This window comes from Fukomys damarensis, unplaced genomic scaffold (assembly GCF_012274545.1).
Source record: "Fukomys damarensis isolate Sample0158 unplaced genomic scaffold, DMR_v1.0_HiC HiC_scaffold_26, whole genome shotgun sequence".
NCBI lineage: Eukaryota > Metazoa > Chordata > Mammalia > Rodentia > Bathyergidae > Fukomys > Fukomys damarensis.
Window position 1 is genome coordinate 19,894,287 of NW_022900938.1, and position 18,818 is coordinate 19,913,104.

Sequence of the window (18,818 nt, forward strand, 5' to 3'; positions counted from 1 at the left end):
CAGGCAACACCTGTTTCAGAAAAATCAACCTTCAAAGTGCTCCTGAAATGGAATTTTCTCAAAAGATCCCTACCTTCTGAGTTAAAAGTATGTCCAATTCATTCTGCTGTCGTGCCTGGGATTAAACAAACTGATCAGATGGTTCACATGAGAGAAATAACTAAAACAGTCAAGAAAACAAAGAGTAACAGTGAGGTGACTAGTTCCGTGAAACAACATAAGCTATACAGCCTCCAAAATCAAACCAGCATAGTTTTGGTGCACTAATAAACAGAACAATGAAACAGTATTAACAATTCTGCAGAACACTCAATTGCATTTGAAATTTAGTATACATTAAAAGCAGCATTTCTAATCAGTCAGGGAAATGGATTTTAATAAGTATTGGGTTAGAGAGCTTTTTGTAAAAACAAGATAAAACTGGACATATTCTTCATACTACACACCAGTATAATTTCCAAGTAAATGAGATATTTTATAGATTTAGAAAAATAAAGCTATACAACTACTAGAGGAAAACATGGATGCATTCCAACATAACTTGGGTGTGTTTGATTGGTAAATTTTGATGGTATATACATATGTGTAAATATGTATAAATTTTGAGTCTATATGTATATAAATATGTTAATTTGGTAGTATATACTTAAAAGCATGTTTTGCATGACAAACAATACCATCAGAAAATAAAGATACAAGTAACAAAATGGGCAAATATCATTTCCCAGTAAAAAGATCCAGTTTTTAAGAGATACAGCTGATTCCAAGTCTGAGGAAGAAAATTTCTAAGATGAGATATAGTAAAAAGAACCAAATACTTCTCAGTCAAAAATATTCAGAAGTCAAACTGAAGCAACTACCACTGGCCAAGGATGGGACAATTTGGACACCAGTAAAGATAATAAATGCAAGGATTAAATGAACCAATTTTAAAAATCTGTGCATTTATACTAATACTATAGAAAAAAATATACTTATGGCCACCTTTGAAGAATGCTAGAGAATCAATTCATTAATTTGAAAACTGATGAATAAAGGAAACGAAGACATCATCAGTAAATCCAAGAGACACGCTTATGCCTTTCAACCAGTGAATTCTGAGAGAGAGAAAGACTGAGAGTTAGAGATTAGATAAGTCTTAAAATAGATCAATCTAATAGCAATGTGTGGACCTTATTTGGATCTTTATTTGAACAAATGTACTTTTTAAAACACACCAATGAAAACCGCTGGTGTAGTTCAGTGGCAGAGTGCTTGCCTAGCATTCATGAGGCCCTGGGTTCAATCTCCATTACCACCAAAACACAAAACAAAAACCAAAAATAAAAAATACACTTTTAAGACATCCAAGGAATCTGATCATTGTGTATAGAAAATAGTAAGGTGTTTTACTAAGTTATAATGATATTTTTATCCTTAGAAATACATATTATGTTTAAATATTATGTATGTCATCTAGTATCTGATTCCAAACAATGGAACACGGGGTTGTGGGTTGTGGAGATGAAATAAAATTGTCCACATGATCCTTCTTGTTGAAGCCAGGAGATGGGAACAGGGAGTTCATTACACCATCATCTGTAGGATTTTGTATGTTACACAGTTTTCCTTATAAAAATATTCCAAGGCATTGTGTGTGTGTGTATATATATATATATATGTAAATATGTATTTACTATATGTAAGTAGTTGAAAGTCTAGATATGGATGTCAGCTAAAAATAGACATCATGTACATGAGATCAGAGTTGGTGAAAGCCACAACTCAACGTAAAGAATTATATTTAAAACTTTATGTAAAAAGAAAAATCCCTACTGAGGATAGCACAAGAGAATGTTTCATAAGTCCTGACTGGTAGAAATAAACGAAAAAACAAATAAGTAAAGCATATAATGAGGCTAGGAGTTTCCCCCAGAAGGAAGAAGAAAGCAGAACACAGACCAGAGGAAACAGGCAAAGGGCAGAAGCAGGACCTTATCCTGGCAGAAATAGTTAGTGTTGTACCCAAGTCGCGAAATCCCCAAGAAGACCACCAAGGAATCTCTTCTGATGCAACACACGAGGAGTTTATTGCAAGCTCGAGCCTGGGCCTCCAGTGGCACTGTCACAAAGGCTTCAGACTGAAGGCCCCGACCCATTTTCAAGACATGTTTACATAGGGCTGAGGATTGATACTATTTTTAACTTTCTATTACTAAGGGTTATTATTGGGACACTTAGGGGAAATACCTCTTTCTCGTGAGGGGAATTATCTCATATTCATGAGGAGCTCAGAGGGGGGCACTCCATTTCTATTTTTAAGGAACACTTTATGTGATTACACAATTAGGCAAACTGTACTCAGCAAAGCCTATAATATCTCTAATTTATTCATTACTAGGCAACTATTGGGAAGGGTAAGTTCACTCTTGGGTCAGAAGAGGAACAGAAAACAGGGAGGAGGTTGTTACAGCCCTTTGCCCAGAAAACTTGGTCTTTATATTCTGAGCAAAGGTCAAAGAGGGAAACCACCTCAATCAGAAAGCTTGGTTCCTACAGTTAGCACAGACTAACAGAAGGACAGTGAGGGTCCGAAACCAGGAAAAGACAGAGGAAGGAAGATGAGGTGATGAGTCCTGGAGATGATTCATGTGAACAACTGACATTACCTGATTACACTGAGATGAGGAAAAAAAGGAGCCAAACATGATTCAATTCAACAACTATTTACTCTTTGTAAAGAGGGAAGGGTGAAGGGGTGAAGGGAGGGCAAGGGTATGGGGAAAAAATAAGAACAAAGATACACCATGTAAGGGTACAAGATCCCCATTATGTAATAAATGTATTTGTTCTTCTGGCTTTGGGTTTTGTAAAATATTTGTGTTCTATGGTTAAAATGTGTTGGAGCACTTTCACATCCTATTGGAATATTAACAAAGAATAAAGTGTAATCAATTTTTTGAAAAGTACAAGATCCCAATGATAAATGTAACTGTATTGTTTGCTTTAAATGTACCAATAAACTTAATGGAAAACAAAACTAAACAAAACAAAAGCACAGCTATTTACTGAGCATCTGCGTGTCTGACATGGTCTCAAAGACCTGGCAGTCTGTATAGATAGATAACTAAAACAAATGTAATATGTCCAAGTGTTTTATAGCTGAAATCAGCACAAAAGTTGCAAGAAAATGTAAAGGAGCGATTGACTAAACAGTGACATAACTGAGTTGTGCAAATATCATAGACACTGGTCACAATGTCTGATGCCCACAACTTAAAGGAGGAGAGGTTTGTTTGAGCTCATGGTTTCAGTCTGTGGTTGGCTGAAACAGAATGGCAGAGGGGTACGACAGAAGAAAGAGCCGCACCCGTGCCAGCCAGGAAGCAGAGCGAGAAGGAAGGACGCAGGGACAGAATACACCCTTCCGGGTCAAATCCAGCGACCCCCTTCAGCCAGGCCCCATCTCCTAACAACACATTCAGCTATGAACACCTCCGTGAACTAATCCAATGATGAGTACAGCACTCCCAAGACCCAGTCACCTTCCAAATGCATGAGGCTTTGCGGGGGCATTTTTAGCTCTAAACCATAACAGGAAAATACTGTTTAGAATAGCAGTTTAGAATGTGAAGAGCTTAATAGGACATCCAGTTGAATGCTTTTAACAGGAGGTTAGAGGGAGAGAGCTCCTACCAGCATTCAGGCAACAGCTCCCAAAACATATGGGTTGCTTGAGTTATTGGCAGACAGTAAAAAATTCACCTTTACCCTTGGTCCCATTAATATGATATTTTATTTTATTGGCATCTTCATAAATTTAAACGTTTATTTAAATTTTTTTCTAAGTGCCAACACCAAGTAAAAACTACTCCAACTTAATATTACTATAAAGATTTCCTGAATTATCTGAACCTACTGCCAAACTCCCTGATGTACCTTTTAAGTGCATCAAGTCTCACAATAAAACTTTAAGGAAAGGCTGAGGATGTAGTTTAGTGTGAAGGCCCTGGGTTCAATCTTTAGTACTGAAAAAAATAGATTAGAGCAATTTATTCATAAATGCTTGTCTCACTGTGCTTATCAGTATAGCTACAAGATAGCATACTGATAATGGCTACCTTCAATAATACTAAATATTATTTCAGTAATGGGAAGGTAATATGTCTTTGTTTTAAGGACCGTGTAATAAGGAGGCAGACGCAGGTCTGTCAATATAACTGAGTGGAAGAAACTTTTCCAAATGAAAACAAATCATATTTCTCTTTGAATTTTTGTGTTCAATTTCTGAATGTGCTATTTTAGAATTTATAGTTTTCTTGGAAATGGAGAAACTCTCTCCGAAGTCCATTTGTCAATTGGTAAAAAATGTATGCAGTGGAGCAATGACTCGGACAAATTTACAACACTTGCTATGTATGGTTAAACTGTAAAACACAGTTTTCAACATCAATTGGCATCAAGTGCACAATAAGTAAAACATGCCACATGGCATTAAGTTCATACAATAGAAAACAGGGACAGCACAGTCTGCCATTTAATCACAATTTATAGTCATTTTCTCGAGTTAAGAAAGAAATCCAATAATACCACATATAAAATTTAAAATGTCTACGAGATATCACTGAACATTTGCACATTAACTTCTTAAATTTACCAGAACACATACTTAAGAAATATCCTTGTGGTGGACCATTTTCAATCTTACACGTATTCCACATAGCTTTATAGTGAGAAAGGAAAGTCACCACTCTCAGAAATAACCCCACTTACTTGAAAAATGAACTGAAGTTGGATGCTGGTATGGATGGGAAGTTTTATTTAACTTACAAAGATATGAAACACAAGAGTGCCTCGAGATCCCCACCCCATGAAACGTGCGATTTTATTTTTATCTAAGCAATGAGCGTGATCCAGTACCTGACTAAACATAATCCAATATGATTTGTGTTGCAGTGGTTCCCCAAAGAACAAATCTGTAAAATTACAACTTGTGAAAGCTTAACACAGTGATATAAAATAGCAGTGGCACGGTTCATATCTTAAACTGACAGACGGATGGTGATTATTGCAAGGACAATGCCCTGCATATGTCAAACGATTTGCAAATAATTTATGTCACCTTCCCCTCCATTATTGTTTTTGCAGAGGACATAAACTGTGTCACCAATATTAAACTGTCTGCAAAAAGAGCGGAGCTCAGCTTTCTCCTCTCCGAGAACCCAGAGCCATCTGCACCCAGACAAACATGCATATGGCCATCATTTGTCCAACATCTTACACAGTGTGAAGGTTTTTTACTTGAAATGCCAACCTGTGTGGCAGATGATGTATGTGTTTCCTCAGTCCTGTGATTACCGGGCCCGCGCTGCTGTGCCGCGCTCTCACCTCATCAGTTCCACAAGCCGCGCTCCAAGGTGTGTGAAGCATTTGCAGCAATATGGCTTCTGACACCCAGGGAGGAGGCGGCGTTGCGCTGTGAATATCCGACTCCAGATTTTGTTCCAATCAGGGTCAAAGCCTGACCCGCAGAAATTAGTGTGGGTAGAGATTTAAGACTCAAAAACAGCAATTTGAAAACTGGAATGAATGTAATTTGATAAAGGGGAAAGCAAAGAGGACCCTTGTAGCTGCTTGACTGCTGTACCACCTGTCCTTAGAAACAGAGTTTTGCTTCTCTTGGAAGAGAATGTGGTCTGAGGCGTAGTTGTCATCACCGGTTGTAAACAGGAAAGGTTACACTGCAACTCACAACCCTTTTAGGGATTTGCTATTACTATAGGCCAGGGATGATCAACCCTAGAAAAATGACACAATGAGACAGTTCTTCTAAGATAAATATAAAGTTGTAGGAACAGTTAAATTGAATTTTCATACACACGCATACACACACACACAAACTTGCACATGCATATAGACGTGAAGAGTGAAACATGATCTTTAAACTATCAAGATAGCTTTTTTTTTTTTTTTTTTTTTTTTTTTTTTGCTTTTCAGAGAACTCCAAGATCCAGACATTTGATTCAGGTGGATCATAGTGGTTTTCTCTCACATTATAACTCTGTTTTTACTGGGGAGGAAGAAGGAGCGATAGAAAGAATAAGACATTTAAAGAGTGTCCCAAAGGGATCTGTTTATACATCAAACAGCTTTTACAAAACCACATATTTTGATGGGTGAAGTGTAAATTTATTGAAAACATATGGGTTTATTTTCCTCTAAAATTCACATGGACACAAAAATATCTTCCTACCTCCTTTTTCCAATGATGCAAGGGTGGTAGAACTGAAAGAAGACGGGTTTAGTTCTCTTCTTCTACCAATGACCATATTTAGATACAAACGAAAGTTTCCAAATATGGCCTCTGATGATTTGACAAAAAATATTTAATGCCACTTTTTTAAAAAAAGAATAAAATTATTTTATAAAACAAAAAAAAACTATGTATTTAAAAAAAAAAAAAAACATATCCTATTCAGGACCAGTTATACTTATGGGAACAAGCCAAACCAAAGCCATCAAGGCCATCTTGGTAGTGATTCAACATGATTTCTAGACATTGAATACTCTTAATTGAAAATAAAGGACTGCTAATAAAATTTCCACAAATGTTTGCCACTTCTCATTACCTGTAACTCTGTCAATTAATGATGAGATGCAAGAGAATAGAAAATACATATGTTAATAATAAAATTAGAGGGAAGCAAACATGATGGATTTTGTGAATTTACATTTGGGGAATTTTTAAGATGTGAACAGCAGCCCCCTAGGAGCATATCCTGACAATTTCAATTTACATGTTACAAAATGAGCATTGTCAAGGTTGGCAGAGCTAAATTACACCCAGTTTACCCCTCCCCTGTTCCCAGGCTTTTTGTTCTCTTACAACCTAGAAATACCAAGGGCTCGGTTAGTATGATTTCGCGTGTCAAAGAAGTCTTTGGGAGAGTTGTTAGACTGTGGAAAGTCAAGGATGTTTAAAACTGTCTCCTGGATATTTCCAGCTGCATGGCACATGGAACACACCCCAAACTGCCCCCACCCCATCGGTCACTCATGAATATACTTCTCTTCAAGCTATAACTTTCCACCGTTGGGGCCCAAGATCTTGGACCCTACTTTTTTATTTACCACATCCAAGTAGCTGTCAGCCCTGTTAGCTTTTCCAATTTTTTCTCAGATCTGCTCCTCTATTTCCTCTTTCTCAGCAACCTTCCTAATCCAGATACTCTTACATAAACTTTAAAGACATGGACTTGCCTTTTTTCTCCTAGTACAGGAGACATGCTATATATCACTTCCGGATCAGCCTTGCTCAACTGCCAATTTAATCATATCATTTCTTTCTCCAATAAAATAATCCCTTTGGATTTGTGAAGTGTCTTGTAACCTACAGAGCACTTTCACATGAATTAACTTCTTTGATCTTTACACTAAGTCGGTTAGGTGAGCAGGATAGGTAGTAACGTTCTCATTTGGTAAACGAGGACACTTGAACTTATAGAAAATGAATTGCCTGAGACTAGGTGTGCACAGCTACAGTCTTTTGACTCCAAGCCCAGAGCAATTGAGCAGTTTCCATTACACCATTATTTCTATGATGACTGTGCATTGCCTAAATATTGAAATTACTTCAGTGCCCTCAAGAGCTTTTGAAATCTAATTAAAATTTATACTTGTAATGTTACACTCTTCCATGGCCATCCTATAGAAACCTTCGGACTTAACCACATTACTTTAGCTTCTGTCCATGAATTTGATGGTCACTCTTTGTTCACACTGTGACTTTCTAATCTAAACCCTTCCCTATTCAAAGTCTATCTACCTTTGAAAATGAAATTTGCTTTAATTTTTCTATGAAACTTTCTACAACTATTCTAGTAAATGTCAGTATTTTTTCACATATTTAAATTCTGCATCATTTTTTGAATAGTTAACTGTTTATGACTCTTGTCTTTTTTTAAATGGTTACCTTTTTGCAGTCTTATTTCACTTTTTAAACATTTGTATTTTATCTATCCATATGGACTGTAATTTCATGAAAGTAGGAACTGTGTCTGTTTTTGTATGACCTTTAAAATCTAATAAATGCAATATTAAGATGGTAGTAAATACTGGATAGTCTTAAATTCATTTTGGTTGAATTTGTTAGTGAATGGCTTTTACAACTGGAATTTCCATTCTGCACTTATAATAGGAGATCAGTTATATCTACCCTTCTGTTGAGTACTTCCAACTAAATTTATACATTTCAAATTTTTAATTACTTTAAATGCTATACATATTATTAATCACCAAAGCATTTTAAAATAAAATAATCTTTTCCTGGACTATCTCACAAGTCAGGTTTTTATCTGACACATTACTTTCTGAATAGGTATACAGAGAGTGGTTCAGTAACTCCTATTGGAAAACCACTTAAAGCAGAAATATATCATTAATAGTAATTATCAAACATATTTAAAGCCTTGAAAATATATCAAATGAAGAGGACATAGACCTATACTTAATTTTTTCCAATAGATATATGTCATAAGATAATTTCCAATATAATATAATATGATAAAGTTCAGCAGTTCAGTCTGGCATTCAGAATTATTTTCTTTTCTTGTTGGTTGAAATACAAATGAAAAAACTTTATCAAGGCCTTCTGTACTTATTGAAATGCATGTTTTGAAAAGCCAACCATATGAATCCTGATTTATTTGCATTTACTCAGCAGACTTTCAGAATCTTAGTATCAGTTTTCTCTCTAGAATAATGCTTATTTTTACATGGCATTTCTCTACCTTCCTGAATATATAAAGATTATTTATGATAACTGTTTTACTTTCTTATCTATGAATTCTGTCACTTGTATCATTTCTGGGTCTATTTCTACTCCCTGATTTTTCTCCTTGTGCTTCTTTGTACATCTGGTAATTTTTTTCTTGGATGGCAGACATTGTGAATTCTACATTATTGAGTGCTGGAGATTTCTGTGTTCATTAACTAAGGCTTTGTTCTGGGATGTAGTTCCTTAGAATTAATCCAGTTCTTTTGAGCCATCTTTTAGGGTGGATCTAGATAGCCATTGGTCTGAGTCCAATTTGGTCCTAACACAAAGACAATTCCCTTCTGGGAACTCTGATATTGCATTCATCAAGTAAGTGGTCTTTTCACTCTGACCAGTGGGAAACACAAACTATTCCCAGCCTACTGAGAGACCTAAAAATTGTTTTGCTTGCTCTTTTCCAACACTTCTTGCCCCAGCCCCCAGTGTTTTCTCCCATGCAGGTGGTGATCAAAGTTGAAGACTAAGAACCTTCTACAGATCCCAAGAGTGATTGATCTCTCTCTCTCTCTCTCTCTCTCTCTCTTTCTCTGGGAACGGGATCGAGCTCAGGACCAAGTGCTTCCTAGGCAGGCATTGGAACCACTGAGCTAAATCCCCAGCCCACAAGAGTTCTCTCTCTCTATGCAGCTGTCTTCTCTGTAGTACTCTGCTTTGTGAATTCTCAACCCAGGGAGACTGCTGAGTTCTGCTTGGGTTCCTGTCCCTAGGCTGCAGCCTGGAGATGCTCTCTAATCAGAAGATGATGCAGTTGGAGACGCACTGTGTTTCCTGTCATCACTCAGGCATCACTGTCCAGAACTATTGTCCATGTCTGAAACCAATGCTTCTTATATTTCATCTGGTTTTGAGCTGGATAAAGAAAATGAAAAGAGGCAAGGAAACTTTTTTTGGTCTCTCGCCTTACTCTAAAATGATGGATCGGATCCTTGCTCAGCTCTATATATAGACATGTTAATCACTCAGGGTCTGAAAGACCACTTACTTGTTGCATCAACGTTCTCAGAAGGCAATTGCCTTTGTGTTAATTAGCCCAAAATTCCCCTTTCATGACTGAGGACACTGAGATAAGAGTAAATGAAGTAATTAGTTTATTAACTTCTGCAAATCAGGGTTTGCAGAGACATCCAATTGCCAGCCCCAATTGCCAGCAACATTCAGTTCCAGCCCCTTGCACCAGTGTCTAGAAGTCTCTAACCATTGTTCTAAAGCTATGACTACCCCAAGTTTCAGCAGAAGAGCCTTGGAGACTACAGCATGATGAGATCACCTCCTCCAAATGGGAATAATTAACCCATGATGGGAACCGAGGTTGCTTCTCTGCTGAATAAGAACAATCATTTCATGGGCAAATTGCCCCTCAAGCCATATAGAGTCCTCCAGAACCATGAAACCAGAAATGTGATAATGACCAACTAGATTCGGGCCCATCTCAGTTAATCCTTAAAAGTTTGTCTCATTCTTTTGTGAACAGGCCAGTCCAAGCCTATCATCACAGTGCGCTCCCTCCAGTTGCTCAAGCTGGAACACCTTCCTGTACTTCCTTATTTTCTAACTGCCCAATAAATCTACCTACCTATGCCTCATAGTGACATGTCCTGAAATTCATTTTCTGTAACAAGAGTGAAGAACCTATTCAGTGGGCCAAGTTGAGGTTGCCATGATCTCTTTGGCCTACCTCCTCAGGCCCCATCCAGTGAGTTCTTTTAATAAGGTGGGATAAATCCAGGCCCATCGTTAACTGGAAGTTCTTAGATTGCATTATGAAAGGTAAAAGTTTCTCAAGGAGTCAGAGAAAAAAATGAGCTCTCTTTTCTTGCGTGGAATCATCAGAAAACAACAAAAACAAACAAACAAATGGACCCTTTAAAAAATAAGCCCTTCAGCAATGGCACTCAGCTCAAAACAGTAAAGTTTTTAATTTATGTACACCTGAGGATGTAACTGAGCATTTTAAAGGTAACTTATCTCTCCTATTTCAAAATCACTTTTATTTTTTGAAGATCACAAAGCCATTGTTTCTATAGCAAGAAATATTTTCTGATACGATGTTAAAATATAAGCTATTTCTGCAGTTTTGTTCTCTGCTAAGAAAGAAAACCCAAAAATAGTGGGACTGCAACACAAAGCTATTCAGAGAAAGGAATGTAATAACAACAAAAAATAGATCTGGGCAAGCTGGTACTTTTTTTTTTTTTTACACACCCCACTTTGTATTGGTAAGACCAGATAATAAGTACTACTTTCTCTTTGTAACAATTCATTAATCAGAGAAATGATCCTTGCTAGTGTTTAGATGTTTTACTTAATTTGGTACCTCTGGCCTGCTGCCCTACTCGTGCCAAAATTATTATTTCTCACCCAGCAGGTGATAAATAACAACTTCAGTGCTGATTAATACCATGAATCCTTCAACCTGATTAATGCGAAAAGAACTTGAGACCTATAGAACAAGTTGGTGATAATTGTTGCGAGAGAAGAAATCCGCAGGAAATGAGGCGTTGGCCAGCAGTCCAGCTGCTCCTCCAAGGCTTCAGTAAGCCCATCTCAGCGACATCTGCCATTTGACTACCGTGGTGTGCTGGGTTTGTTCACTCCCAACACGAAGTTCTAAGTATCTTGAGAAAAGAAAGGACTCACTCACCTTTGCATACATTTAAATATTTATTAAATGAATAAATGACTGAATAATAAATGAGGGAATATATTTTTTGCCGAAGTAGTAGGACTTCTGATATGGGCCATTTGAGAGCTACATATGGTTATCTCTTCTCATTTCTCTAATAATGCACTTGTGCGTAAACGTAGTTTTGCTAGAACCCATAACAAAGTTAACACTCTCTGCTGGCAAAAAGAAAACTATCAGCAATGGCCAGTGGCTAAAGGCACATGATGCCATCAACTTGATTATCATCATTTAGTACCAGAAACTAAGGTAAAAATATCAGTGGTTCTCAATTAGGCAGATGGTGAGGGGACTGTGTATTGTTTGAAAAGCTTCCCAGGATTTCTTTGCCTCCCAAATGAGAAACTGCTTTAAATAGCACTATATATTTTAAGTCACAAGTCAGTGGATTAGTAATGGTGGTCAAGTAGTTAAACAAAGCCTAAAGACATGTTTGTTTGGCAGACAAGTTGTTTCAGTCTTTAATTTTAATGCCTCTAGGTAGAAAGACGCATTCTCCAGGTTGGCACAATTGTCACTATTCCTTTTGTCTAATACCTCACTCTGGGTCTAGCGCTATTCATTATATGCCTGGCTTCTGACTTTGGGGTTGCTGGGTAAACGGTGAGACAGACAAAAGTAACAATCAAGAAGAGTATGAAAGTAACTTGGATACAGGTGGGTGATTATATCTGGAGATTTTTCAAGAATAAGCTTCAATTTCTTCAGTTAAAAAAATGTTTAACCCTACCTTACCCATGTCTGGTGTGGTATAATGATCACTTGAAAACAACCCAGTGCTATAAGGGATGTGGAAACACAGTAATATGGAAAACTGCAGAGTGCTGTAAGTGCTATGGGAATGTAACCCAGCCTGGATCCCAGGAAAACTCTTAAAATAGTTTCAATTAAAATCTAAAGTAGAAAAGAATAGAATAAAACAAGAATCACCTGTCCTAATTAACTAAGCATCTCATTACTCCTAGTAAAAAAATGTATAACCTTACACTGAAATTCTAGACAATTGATGTATCAACAAGTTCTTAAATTATGAGGAAATAGAAAAACTAAACAATAAAAAATAAATAGAAATGATAGTTAAAAAAATCTACTCTCCCCAAAAGCCAGTGACTTTTGAATGTAACCTGTCTTGCATGTTTCAGAGAAGAGAGGTGTCATCTATTTCCTTAAACTTTATTGAAGTATAACTTCCATACAATGAAATGCAGTTTGATGCATTTGACAAATGTGAACATCTTTTTGTCCTTTTTTATTGGTACATCTTAGTATACATAATGATAACATTCATCATAGGGAATTTGTACCCGTACATGATATTATTTTGCTTCTTTTCCTCCCATTCTCCTCCCCTCTTTCAACCCCTTTTCCCCTCCTTATTTACAAGGGGAACAAAGGGGGGGAGAGGGATGAGAAAAAAGGAGAACAGGAAAGAGATGTACATCTTATGAACATCAAAATTGAAAAATTTTCCATTATCCAAAAAAGAATCCTTCTGCATTCAGTCCAAAATACAACAAAGACCTGATCCTAAGCAATCACTAACCTGCTGTCTCTAAAGATAAACCTTGCCTATTTTAAAAGTTCATATATCTGTACATATGTACTGTATGTTTGGCCTCTTGACCTCAGAATATGCAATGGTTCTGAAATTTACCCAGGTTGCTGCAAACAATAGTTCACTGCCTTTATTATTTTATTGTTTAAATGTACCATAACTTACCTACTCACGTATAGGTGAACATTTGGATTTTTTTCAAATTCTGGTCTCTCATGAATTAAATGACTAGCATCATTCAGGTATAAAACCTTACAGGACCATAACATTCCTCTCAAATGAATGTTTAAGAAACTTTATGCTTCCACTAGCAGTGCAGGTGAATTCCAGTTACATCCTTGTCAACATTTGGTGTGGTCAAACATTTCACTGTTAGCCATTTTAACAGGGTTGTGGTGGTATCTCATTGCAGTTTAACTTACATTTCTCTAAATGATGACATTAAGTTTCTTTTCACATATTTATTAAGCATTCATGTATTTCTATGTCTATGTAAGTCTCTTGCTCACTTTGAAGCCTACTTTCTCTTAAGTTCTGAGTTCTTTGTTCTTCCAGATACAAGACTTTTATTAGATATATTATTGCAAAGAAATTTCCTAGTCTGTAGTCTCATTTTATAGTCTTTGAAAGAGTAGAAGTTTTTAAGTCCAATTTCAAATTTTCAATGATTTCTGTGTCCTATCTAGAAAATCTTTGCCTGCTCTAAGGTTAGTTTTTTCTCCCATGTTTTTTTTTAGGAGTGGGTGGGTGGATTTAAGAGTCTTAACTTTTACATTTAGACCTATATTTTAAACTAATTTCTGAGTACGTTTGAGGTCCAAAGTGATGTCATTGCAGAGCCACCCTCACAAAAGACTATCCTCCCTCAATGGTTTATCTGAAGAATTGAGTTCTTCTATTGTGCTAGTTGTGTTGAGTATTTTTCCTCTATTGTTTGTAAATTTTCCATTTTATTGATTTCCACTCATTATGTCTTTCACAGTATTTATTGAGGGGATAATTGCTTTTTATTTCTGGATTCTAAAAGGTGAGGTCTTGATTATGGACTTCTTCTTTTCTAATATGAACAATTTTCCCTCTAGGCACTCCTTTGGTTGAATTCCAAAAACCTGAATAAATGCATTTTCGTTATTCCTAAATCTGGGCTATTTTTGAGGTGCATTATTTAATCACTAAACATTTAGTGATTTTTCATGGCCTAAATTTACATGGGTAATTATTTGTGGACCACCTATCATATGCTTGACATAAAAGCTCCTGGAGAGAAGGGGCAGGAAGATAGTCTGCACTACTTTATCCAGAGTCTTTAACTTGCACAGTCCCTGGCTCACTAACAGTGTTTACTAAATGAATGCAAATAAGCACTGTGGAGAATGAAAATATAAAACTTGACTAAAATTTAACTCTCAACAAAGGTATAGGGACAGTGAGAAGGATAGGGAAAGGGGAACAAGGGAAAAGGAAAAAAATAGGAGAAAATGTAAAAATGGAATTAAAGTGTTTGAAGGTGGGGAGGGGAGGAGGGGGTGAAGGGAGGGTGGGGACAAGGGGAAAAAATGAGAACCAAGACCTGGCATGTAAATGTACAAGATCCCAGTTATGAATGTAACTGTACTGTCTACCTAGAATGTACCAATAAATTCAATTTAAATAAAAATTTTTAAAAAAGAATTTAACTTTCAAGAGTATTACCCTGGAGATGAACTAAAAGTGTGACACAGAGAGAAGGGATTACATGAGTACTCAAGAACTTGCTACCACAATGCTTCCTGGGCTATCCAGTGAGAAATTCAGCAAAGAACAAATAATGGAAACCTAATCAGTTAGAAAAACAAAAAATTTCAACATCATACAGTCTAATGACTGCTAATAAGTGAAACGGTGGATATAATGCACAAGTAATGTCTTTTTACGATTTATATACGATGGCATTATATTTAGTAGTATCACATAGATTGTTAACTAACGTTCCACTCACTCTAAACACCAACTACTTATCATATTGAACACCTAGAATAGGAAAGAATAATATTGTCTATTTAAAGTCATTTTTTAAATTTTATTAATTGCCTTAATTTCCTTATTAGCTTTGTCTTTTCACTTTGAGATTCCATATGTGGTCAGTAAGTTTCTTAGGATTTTCTCTTCATGGCATTTCCATTTGCCTTTCAGTTTCTCTATCCCTCCTACAGGTTTTCAATAATACCCTTAAGGATACAACTTGCTGTTCCAACAGAAAAAAGCAAACACACCAGAAATGCAAATTAAATGTGTAAAACAAAATGCTAAAAATAGAAATACCCTTAATGTTTTATTGTAATTGCCTCTCATTTTATAAAAGTGAAACATACAATGGTAAAAGTGTACTGCAATTAAACACAGTAAACTAACATTTCTAATTTAAAGGAAAAAAATTCACAGAATTAGTGGTTCAGATCTAAGTTATCACTTTGCAGGACATTATTATCTTTAAAATAACTTCTGTTAAGTTTAGTCTTAAACCCTAGGTAGCCAAAAAAGAATAAGGAGTTAACCCTTGAGAAACAACTTTGTACCTACCATGAATGGTACTTGAGTGTATGTTAAACCAAAAAAATAATTAAATGCTACCATTAACAAATATACAAGTTATTGTATATCGAACAGAGATTCAAATATGTTCTCAAGAACTTACATATTTCAACTCAATAATCAATAATATTTAAACATTTGGGTGTGAAAACCTGAAAAGTACTAAATGATGTCTAATAACACTAAGCTCAAGACATTTACCTCAACAATCTGTACAAATTAATCTATCGCCTAACTTAACATCTAGTAATTTGACATATTTTGTAAATTTTTCACAATATTTAATAAATACAAAGGGTTTATTAGTTTCTTTCCTTCATTGTATTTTAAGAAATTGTCTATCACTAAAAGGTGAAGGTAGGAGTATGAAGGGAGAAATGTTTTTCAAATTGGAATCAATATTTTTTCTCCAACACACTTTCATCAGTAAGTAGGCAAAGATAAAATGAATAGTACATATCTTTAGTTCAAATAGCACATATGCTAAATAGTTTTAGACTTTTATAGAGATTAATGATCATAACATAAACACGTTTCGAGCTTTCTAGCAAATAGATTCATCAATAAATTGATAATAAAATTTGTCACTGTAACTATAACTGGCTTTAATAGTAAGATTCAAATCATCACACTATCCTAGAATAGTTTCTAATTCACTGGAAATTTTTTAAATCAATGTGATTTCACTACTGAGTACATTCTACTGCTTTGTAATTATTTGAAAACTAACAATCCATGTAACAAGGAATAATACAAATTTTTAAAACAAAAGCTATGGCAATACTTCTGGACAAAATTTCAACTTGGAATTTTTAGTATGATAAATTTAGAATTTCTACTCAGTGAACTCACAAAATAATGTTTGGGTAATTGGCTAACCATTTGTATAAATAAAGAAATAAACAAGAATACAAATAAATAATAAAGCCTTTAACTCCCTAATTTTTTTTCCTCCAGATGATTTCCACAGAGACCAAAACATGCATGCAAATCAGAAAACCAGAATGGGAAAGATAAGACTGTGTCAGTCAGCTTTTTGTCACTGTGATAAAATAACTGAAGTAATCAACTTAAAAGGAGGAAATATATTTTGGCTCAGGGTTTCAGTGGTTTCAGTTCATGGCACTTGCCTCCACTATTCGGGCCCACGACAAGGCAGAACATCTTTGGGGAAGGGGAGCACACGGCAGAATAAAGCTGCTCATCTCACAGTGGCTGGGACACACCAAAAAGGAAAAAAGAAAGAAGGGGCCAGGATTCTAAGATACACTCCCAGGGCACAAGGGCACACTCCCAAGGACCCAACTTCCCTGCCTCTAGAGGTTCCACTGCCTCCCACAAGCGTCAGCAGCTGTGGACCAACCCTTCAACGTAAGAGCCTTTGGGGGATATTTAAGATTCTAACCATTACTCAAGTATTCTGATTTATTAAAAACATTTAAAAATTCACTTCTAGAAAAAGTAAAACAGCAAATGGCACTCTGAGAATAGCCTAAGAAAATAATGAGTTCATTTATGACAACAAATATCACAAGTAATTCAATAAAATCAACAAGGAAAAGAAAGAATCTGATTGACAATGGACAAAAACAAAGATTAGAAATAACACAAAATGAAAAAACAAGGAAGTTGGTTTATTTGTTCATTTTGTTCATTATTGGTACAGGGAATTGACCTCAGGGGCTTTACACTGAGCCACATGCCCAACCATTTGTTTTGTTTTGTTTTGCATTTTAAAGACAAGGTCTGGCTAAATCACTAAGTTGCCCAGTCTGGGTTCCAACTTTGATTCTCCTGCCTCAGCCTCTTAGAATACTGGAATGACAGGTGTGTGCCACAAGTAATTATTTAATAATTTCATAATGACACAGATTCAGGGGAATATAAATTGGTAATGTGATCTTGAACATGTGTTAATCTCTTAATATGATATAATACAACCAACACAGTACAATAAAATCTCTAATCTCTTATGCAGGTGTTAAGTCCCTGGGTCTGCAGGTATAAGAACCTAAAGGTCTTGTATTTGCAAGCAGGACATTACAGATATCCCTTGCTCCAGAAGAGAGAGCTAATTCAGGTCTCTCTCCACCTTCTTCTTCTACTCAGGCACTCAGTGAACTGGATGGTGCCCATCCACATTGTCCAGAAAGGATTTTCTTTCCTTAAGCAATGATTCAAATGCAATCTCTTTGAGAAACTTCACAGACACATCCCAGAAAAAGGTCTTATCACCTGTCTGGCTCTTCATGCAGTCAAGGTGACACAGTAGATAACCAACCCATCAGGACAAGGGCACATGGAAGGGGAGTCCAAATAGAGCCGGAAAGCCTTCTAAAGTTGAGGTGATTCAGAGAAGAGTCCAGGGAGAGAAAGACATTAGAGTTCATGTGACAGAACAGTGTGGATAAAAGAAAGCTCCTGAGAATCTGAGGGCCCCTGGGACTCAGCAGAATACTGGTGCCCATACATGAGGGAAGTAGGGCTGGGAGATGAATACCTCAAGGAATTAAGAGGGAAGAGTGCTGAGCTCATATTGTGCAAGGACAATGCCTAGTTCCACCACTGACACTGACAAAACCTTGTAATTGACAAGGTGTTAGAATTTTAGAAGGGTCTTGTCACAGAAAAGAAAATGTGCCCCATTTTCTGCAACCACCCCTAGATCTGTTATTACAAACTTGATAACAAGACACAAAAAGGACAGTGTTTTCTAGAAATTGAACTGTATCCCCAAAGAAAGCTCAAGAATATTCAAAGATTAGAAAAATATCCAGCCATTCAAAAGAAAAAAAAATCCTATTTAGCATCTTAAAAATTGCCAGGTATGCAAAGAAGCAGAAAAATGCAATAAGAAAGTTCAGTCAGAATAAATAAAGCCAGAACTGACTCAAATGTTAAAGAAAAAAATACAACCCAGAGCTGACACAAAGACATTATAATTGTAGGTACAAAAGGAATCAGTGGCAGATAAGATACTGCCCAAGAAAAAAACAGATGAATGTGAGAACACAGCAATAAAACTATCCAAAATCATATGGATTCTAACTTTTTACATGGAAGTACAATGCCACAACTTCAATTCCTAGAGGAAAATAAGAAGATGGGGGATTTATCAGATATCAAAACCTGATATAAAATACAGGACTGATGATAATTTGAGTTTGACACAAACTAAAACTGCCAATATAATA